General features: G+C 33.4%; 1 long non-coding RNA gene across 1 annotated transcript; it reads right to left on the bottom strand.

Moving 5' to 3' along the window:
- Nucleotides 1-805: 805 nt before the first annotated feature.
- LOC140852159 (uncharacterized) lies at nucleotides 806-7989 on the bottom strand. The gene is made up of 3 exons (XR_012135136.1): nucleotides 7904-7989; nucleotides 7447-7757; nucleotides 806-1064 (listed from the first exon to the last, which is right to left on the bottom strand). It is a non-coding gene; the product is annotated as an uncharacterized lncRNA (long non-coding RNA).
- Nucleotides 7990-8883: the final 894 nt, after the last annotated feature.

Below are 8883 nucleotides of genomic sequence, written 5' to 3'. Positions count from 1 at the left end.
TAGTTCAAATCTTGAATAATAGTAGCTCAGTATTTAGAACACTACATATACCTTCCTTCATGTCTAGTCAATATCCTATCAAAAATTATAGTAAGTTTGTTGTGATTCCACAAGTCTTGCTATGGAGATTGATGTGGGTTTGTCTTGGTGCATATTATATGCTTTACGACATATTTAGATATGTTGCTTTGTTGTGATATCCACAAGGGCAGTATTTTTTAGATATGATTATATAGAAATGAAGGATCCGACTTAATTAAAAATACTATAGTTTGTTGTGATATCTACAAGGCTATGAGTATTTTTAGAGATATGTTATGTCGAGAGTTGTATGAGATACAATTGGATAAATTTTTCTACCTTTGAACTCATTTTAAGGCTTTATTAAGGGATTAGGGTCTCAACCCCATTAAGAAATTAGATTAGGGTTTCTCGTTTACCATAGAAGCGGACTATGATATCCGATAAATTAGTGGGAGATATAACTAGTTTCAAAGTCCTCATCTAGTTATGCATGTCAAATATGAGTGGTCTGCTTATACTATTATTTTTTATTTATACAGATTTAAGTCTGCATTATGGTTTTTTTATTTTTACTGTATAACATCATAAATAAAAATATATTGATCGATCCAATTCTGTGGATTGGTTGAAGAACTTACAAATAAGGTTCGTATCAGAGAAGAACTCTGATGTTCTGGATATTTCTGATCTTAGGATGGTCAGTAATAATGAGAAGGCAAAAGATGTCCATATGGATATTAGCTATTTATTTTGTGGTAAGCTTAGATATTGGGAGTATAATTGCAAGAATAATCTTGCAAGTTTGAAGCAGGGTGCAAGTATAGTACCAAAAGGTGTGTATATGATACAAACTTATTTTTTATTGAGTGGCTCAGACTCTGATACTTGAGTATTAGATACCACCTATAGATCACATATTTGTAATTCATTACAGTGACTACAGAATATCAAAAGTCTAAAAAGAGGTGACATCGAGCTCTATGGCGCAAGTGGAGAGTCCATTAGCGCAGAGGCTGTAGAAACCTGTATGCTTGATTTGCCTTTGAAAAAAAAAATTAGAATTAAAAGATTGTTATTACATACCAAAGGTTATTAGAAATATTATTTCTACACCTTTGTTGTAAAAATAAGGTTATGAAATAAGGCTAATAGAAAATAGATGCTCCATTTTCTTTTTTAATGAATATTATGACAGTAGTTATATTGATAATAATCTTTTAATCCGTGTACTCAATAAAAATATTTTTTATATTGAAAGAAATATATAAAAAAAAAGAGAAGATGTGAATATCACATATCTCTAGCATTGTCACCTTGGTCATATTAGTGAGTTAAGGATTAACAAGTTATACAAAAAAAAATTCTTTGACCCATATGATTATGAATCATTGAAAACCTATAAATCTTGTCTCATGGGTAAGATGATCAAGATTCTATTTTCTGGATATAGAGAGAGGCGAATGAGTTGTTAGCCCTAGTACATACAAATATATGTGAACCAATGACAACTCAGATCAGAGGAGGATACTCCAATTTTATCACCTTTACGAAAGATTTATCAAGGTTCGGATATGTGTATCTAATGAAACATAAATTCGAAGCCTTTGATAAGTTCAAAGAGTATCAATGTATGATTGAGAAATAAACTGAAAAAGATATTGAGATTCTTCGATCTGATCGAGGAGGAGAATACTTATCCAATAAATTTTTTGATCATTTTAAAAGTAAAGGTATTCTCTCTGAATGAATCCCTCTGTATACACCCCAGTTAAATGGTGTAGCAGAAAAGAGGAATCACACTTTGATGGATATGGTGCAGTCCATAATGTGCTTCACTGATCTTTCAATATCTTTCTAGAGATAATGCCCTAGAGACTACCACATATTAAATAGGGTGCCTTCAAGTCTGTTGCAAGCACACCATATGAGATATGGAAGGGAAGGAAGCCTAATCTTAAACATCTTAAGACTTGGGGCTGTCCTGCTTATGTCAGAAATATTTTTGGACATAAACTTAGTGCTGGATCAGATAAGTATAGGTTTGTAGGGTATCCTAAAAAAACTAATGGATACTACTTCTACCACCTATCGAACAAAAGGTGTTTGTTAGTAGGCATGTCATTTTTTTGAAAAATGAACTCATCCAAGAAGGAGGCAGTGGGAGGAATATTGAACTTACTGAAGTTTATGATCTACAAATTGATCCAGAAATATCAGTGGTTGGACCACAAGTAGATCCTTAATCAGAAGTACCTAAAGATGAGGTACATCTACAATACACACCTCTTCTCCGAAGGTCAGATAGAGTACATCATGCACCTTTAAGATTTGATGATAATATGATCAACATCATTCAGGATGATGATCCACTGGCTTATTCGGAAGCTGTCATGTGTAAAGACTCAGACAGATGGCTGAAAGCCATGAAATCTAAGATGGACTCAATATTTATCAACCAAGTGCTGACTTTGGTTGATGCACCTAAGGGTGTGATCCCAATAGAGTGCAAATGGATCTTCAAGAAGAAAATTGGAGTAGATGGCCAAGTAAAAATCTACAAAGTTAGGTTGGTGGTGAAGGATTTTAGTCAAAGCTAAAGAATTGACTATGATGAAACCTTCTCACCAGTGGCTATGCTCAAGTCCATCCGGATTTTACTTGCTATAGCAGCATACTACGATTATGAGATCTGATAGATGGATGTCAAGACTGCATTCCTCAATGATAATCTAGAGGAAGAAGTCTATATGACTCAGTCAGAGAGATTTATCTCAAGTGGGAGGGCAAATTAAGTATGCAAGCTAAAGAGATCCATCTACGGATTAAAGCAGGCTTCGAGGAGTTGGAACATTCGATTTGATATAACAGTCAAAGTGTTTGGCTTTATCAAAAATAAAGATGAACCATGTGTGTATAAAAGGATAAATGGGAGTGCTGTTCTTTTCTTGATTTTGTATGTCGATAACATACTGCTCATTGAAAATAATATCCTAATAATGCAATCGATCAAGACTTGGCTATCGAATAAGTTTTCAATGAAAGACTTGGGTGAAGCATCCTATATATTGGGTATAAAGATCTATAGAGATAGATCTAAAAGGATGTTAGGCTTATCCCAGTCACGGTACATAGATCTCATATTAAAGATATTTAATATGGAGGCTAGTAAGAGAGGTTACTTGCCTGCAAGTCATGGTATACGTCTCTCCAAGAAAATGTATCCTAAGATATTAGAGAAGAGAAAGAGGATGAATGAAATCTCTTATGCTTTGGCTATGGGATCAATTATGTATGCCATGCTATGTACCAGACTTGATGTAGCTTATGCTTTGGATATAGCTATCAGATTTCAAGCTAATTCAAGGGAGGATCATTGGAAAGTGGATGATAGCAAGTCGATATTAGGGTATGTGTTTATTCTAAATGATAGGGTAGTGAGTTGGAAGAGCTCCAAGCAGCAGATATATCTGGCTCAATTACTAAGGCAGAATACATCGCTGCTAGTGAAGCCATTAAGGAAGCTATCTAGATGAAGAAATTCATCATAGATTTAGGAGTCATTCCTAAGAATGAAGGATCAGTGTCACTCTATCGTGATAACAATGGGGCCATTATTCAAGCAAAGGAACCTAGATCTCATTATAGATCCAACCACATCCTCAGACGCTTCCATCTCGTTAGAGATAAGATGTTGTCCTTGAATGAGTAGACAGAAAGAACAATATAACAGACCCATTCACTAAGGCTATACCAAAGCAGCTATATAATGGCCATCTTGATTGTATGAGATATAAAGGCAATTGGCTTTAGTGCAAGTGAGAGATTGAAAGAAGAGTGCCCTATAAGCCAATCGCAAGTATGTTGCGATGAAATTTTTTTTTATAATTTTTTAACTTATAAAATGATATTTATTATTTGAGATATTGATTCTTCATATTAGCTGCATCTTATTATGTCTAAGATTATGATGAACCCCAAAAATTAGGACAATAGTTTTAGGAGACATGAATGAGTCATGCTAGTGAGATCTAAAATCTTAAAATCCTAATCTTAAATATTTCTGATCGTAGGAGCATTGAGTCAGGGATCAATGTTCTAGATAGACTGGCACATCCTATGTATGCTCGATAGAGAAGGTAGCATATCTCACTAGTCACTTGTGTAGGACACTAATATAAGAATGTGGGTGCTCATTTAAAAAATGAATCCACTGAATTGACTCGATAAAAGAGAACATCTTATGGAAGCCTTACTTGCATGTCAAAGATGGTTCTCTAAGTGGGAGTTGTGCAAGTGATCTTTAGACTTGAGACCACCATAGAATCTTATGCACATGAACTCATATTTTGATTCATACCCAGGCATGGCATTAAGACATGTACGTGGTGTTCTGAATATGGTGGAGTGTATATAAAGGTTGTGAGTAGGTCAATATGGAATCGATTACTTCTAGTACGAGGAGATCGCATCTTGTGTATTCTCAATCCTAGATGATTTGAAAAAAATCTTTTGATCAAAAGCAGAAAAGAGATTAGAAAGAGTTTCTAATACTTCTTCATTGGAGTCATCGTTGGTTAATTGAGAATCGATATGAATATATGTTTGAGTTTGACATGATTCCATACTCATGAATATTTCAGGATGCAGAAATGATCGAAGGATTGAATTGTATGGTAACTTACCACTGAAAGATATATTTGATATTTCTATCAAGATTTTATATCTTCTAAGTAGTCATGATACATTGTTAGATGTCAATCTTGACTTGTAGATTTTTGATCGAATCAAAGAGTTTAATTCGATCGTGAATTAGAAAGGATTATAATTGTTGAACTCGGGTTAGCTCGATTAGACCTAAATTGATTAGATTGAAATCTAATCAAATTTAGTCAACTTGCACCTGAACTTACTACCAACTAGATGTGGAACCCAATGGGTCACACACATATAAAAATTGGCTAAGGATCCTTTTGTAAAAAAGGTTGATTGGAATTTTGGATTCAATCAAGGCTCCGATAAGCATGCTATCACGTGTGGAACCCTTGCTCCTTTGGAGGTCAATTTGGTCTCATCCCTTGCTAATTAGCTAGATCAATTTAGTGAGTATTTGGATCAGATCATACCACCTAGAAGCATCCTAAATTAGGGCATCACATCCCATTTTAATGCCAATTATGAAGAGTCCAAGTTGTGAAGGACTCTTGGCGCAAAATAGGTTCTGCGTACAAGTGTTGGCGTGGGCAGAAGAAAAGAGTCCTTCTGGCATGGGATTAAGATATGTGTGGTAGTCCATATCACCCTTCATCCTCTGATGCACATCTCAAAGTATGAGATATATTTTTTTAAAAATTTTTGAGGTAAAAAAAATTAGAAAAAGGAAGGAAGTCTCGCGCATGCACAGAAGTGTCACATCTCTCTGATATTTGGAGAGTCCTTCTCCTCATCAAATACTTTCAAAATAGAACAATTTTTGGTGATAATGTTCCACATTTGACATTCTATTTTTAATTTTATTTTTAGAATTTTTTTAAATTTATCTGGATGCTAAACGGATGCCATAAGTTCCTCCTCACACCTGCGCATGTGGTGATCAGATTTCATGTGAATGGATATGAGAACACATCCATTTGTGGGAATTTTTATCTACTCATTATATGTTCTGGAATTAAAATTGAATCCTCTATCCACATGAATTTTTGAGGATTTTTTTGATTTAATAAGGGATGTAAAAACATCCCTTCTCTGGTCGCACGCACAGAGCAGGGTGCTGATCGATGTATCATTGATAAGATTTCTTCTGTTTGAAGGAACTCTTATCTCTGATAATCAGATCAGATAAACCTCTTGGATGAGATGCATCCCTCTCTTTTGATATGCCTTTAGTGGCTATAAATTGGTCGGGGCACTGGGTGTCCAAGAAAATTCAAAAAGAGTTTCCAATTTGGTCTCCGTTGCTCTCCTTTCTTTCTTACAACTTATCTTAGTTTTAGGACAAAACTTTGGGATTGAAGATAAAGCCTTATCTGATCCTAACAAGAGTTGTGAGGGTCTTAAAGAAAGAGGATCAGAAGTTCAAAGGAGGTTCTGAGAAGGTGGAGTCTGTTTTTTGGAGAAACCTGATCGGTATGAGGCTAGTCGAGTTCTAGTGGCTAGAACTCTTAAAGCAAGGGGAAGAAGGAGCACTGTCTTTGATTCAATTTTTGTGTGGATCATCATTGGAGGGTAGACACTTGGATGCCTTATGAAAATTGAGATTAGCACTACAGATATTCTTCTTATCCTAATTTATATTTATTATACTTTGATTATTATAGTCAAAGATTTCTGGACATTGAAATTTTTGGTGTATCAGATATTTTGAATAAAAATTTTAAACACCTAACCCTTTCGCTGCACCATCAGAACCCAACATGATGGGGGTCCCCCCATTATTTTCTTTAGATACTAATAAATTGATCAGATCAGTGAATGAAACCAATTAAATAACCATCTTTCAATTACTTGCTTTAGACACCAATTGGTTAATTGATCCGAATAAGTTAGCTTAGGTAAATCAGATTCGAGCCATAGAGTCAAATTGGTTATTGGGTCTAAATCGATTCTACATATGGATGTCAATCGATTCGATCAATAATAATTATATAATCTTAAGCTCTATTGACCTCATCCTAATCAACATTTGACTCGATTTGATCAAATGCTAAATTGATTTAGATCCAATATGATCAAATCAGAAACTCTAAATGTAATCCAATTACATGACCTAATTTGATTTACCCATGACCAATCCCTCATGTACAAACATTAATTTTAGATCTTAAATCTAATTTTTTTAGATCTAAATTCTCTACATGAAAAGTATGTTTTGATCTTGAAATAATTTTAGATCATACATACAAACATATATTAATAAAATTTAGATCATAGAACTAATTTCAGCCCTAAATATGCTTTCATATATCATATATACGAATCAAAATAGATCTCAAAACTTTTTTCAGATCTAAATAATAAAATATATATCACATATATACTAAAACAATCAAATCTAAAATTTAATTTTAATTAAAAATTTTAATATCATTCTAGGATAATTATACAGCATAACAAGTTATGCTAGGACAACCTTATGTTAGAACGACATCAAAAATTTTTAGATTTAAAATTTTTTCTATAAATTTTAGATCTAAATCTTAATCTCATACATATGATGTGGCTCTAATATCACTGTTGAAGTTTCATAGTTTCATGTATGCAAAAAATTTTAAAATAAGTACACAGCAGAATTTAAAAATTTTAGATTAAATCTAATTTAATCTAAGCATGTATAAGATCAAATCTTAAAATCATAAATAAGATTGACATATGTGAGATAGTATTCAGATATAAAAATTAAATAAAAAAAATAAATAGACTTTATACCTTAACACGGATTAATCTTCACTATGAACTGATGATCATGGATATCCTCTAAAAGTCCCTTGAAGTCGCATAAGTATCCACCCTCTATGGTATCCACACGAGACTTCGATCTTATCAGAAAACTTATTGATCTCACTAAAGTGCTAGCTCCCTTACAGAGATCGCATCTTAGTAGTTAAAAATCTTCTTTTCTCTCAAGACACTCTTAGAGAAAAGGAAGAAATAGGAGGATGATGATCTCTACGCTAGAGATCATGAGAAGAACCATTTCTTCTCTTTTCTTCTTAAAATCCATGCATCAAATCTCTACGCTAGAGATGTAGAAATTTTTATTCAACTTTTGGATAAAAAAGAGAGAAAAAATTATATCCAAATATGGACAAAAGAGAGAGAGAAGAGGCCCCAAACAACCAACTTTTGATTATTGGTAAGAAAGAAAGGATACCACCTCACTTACCTCATGCCCATGACATTCATGCCGTGCCCTCTCCCTTGCAATTTTCCATGCACATATTGCTCTGATTTTGAGGTCTCAAATCTGATCACAATCAGCCCATCCAATGCCTCATACGGTGTATGGTTTAAATAGGCAAAGGGGATAGAGTTTAGATAGGAGATAAGAGTCCAAACTCCTTTGGACTCTAAAAATTTTATGCCACCCCACCCTTTATATTTTTGCACCCAGATTTCTCACAAAAATAGGAGTTTTTGTGAACTTCTTACACGCTAAAAAGAGGAGAAGGTGTGGCATCAAAAACTAGTTGGGTGTGGACTTCTTTTTGCGCATGAAAGAAGTAGAGTCCAATCCACATAGGACTCCTCTTTAGGTGACTGATTTAAATCAATTTAAATTTTAACCAATTTTAATCATATTAAAAATTGATTAGACCTAAATAGATTAAAATTTAAATCTGATTAGGAGTCTAAACTTTTTAGATTAGATGTCACCTAATTAGAGCAGTTGTAGTCCTTTTGGACTCTCTCTTGGTGCTTAAGTCAAACTCAATTTATTCTTAATCCAATTAGGATTTGGTGCACCCATGAAGATGAAAATTTTTAGTTCAAATAGGAACTCAAATATTCTTGTTTAGATGCTAGTATAATTAAAAATTAAGTTAAATCTAAATTTTAATTCAACAAGGAATCATTCTTTCATACAATTTGGTTATCTTATAACCTAATTAGGCTTGATCAAATCAAACCCATATCAAGTCAAATTAAATTTAATTTAATTAGACTTGATACAAGCCCCATAGCTCAATCAAATTGAGCCAATTAGCAATTCGATTGCTAATAAATCTTTCTATAACTCACTAACTCTTTAGCTAGTTACTAAATTGTAACTTTTGCATTGGATCAATCATCAATCAAATTGACAATCAAATCTTATCATGATTTATAATCATAATTCAACCATCTGATTAGTCAAAAATCTCT

Source organism: Elaeis guineensis, chromosome 10 (assembly GCF_000442705.2).
Source record: "Elaeis guineensis isolate ETL-2024a chromosome 10, EG11, whole genome shotgun sequence".
Lineage (NCBI taxonomy): Eukaryota > Viridiplantae > Streptophyta > Magnoliopsida > Arecales > Arecaceae > Elaeis > Elaeis guineensis.
Note: the sequence above shows the minus strand (reverse complement) of the source record. Positions and strands in the feature narration are given on the sequence as shown.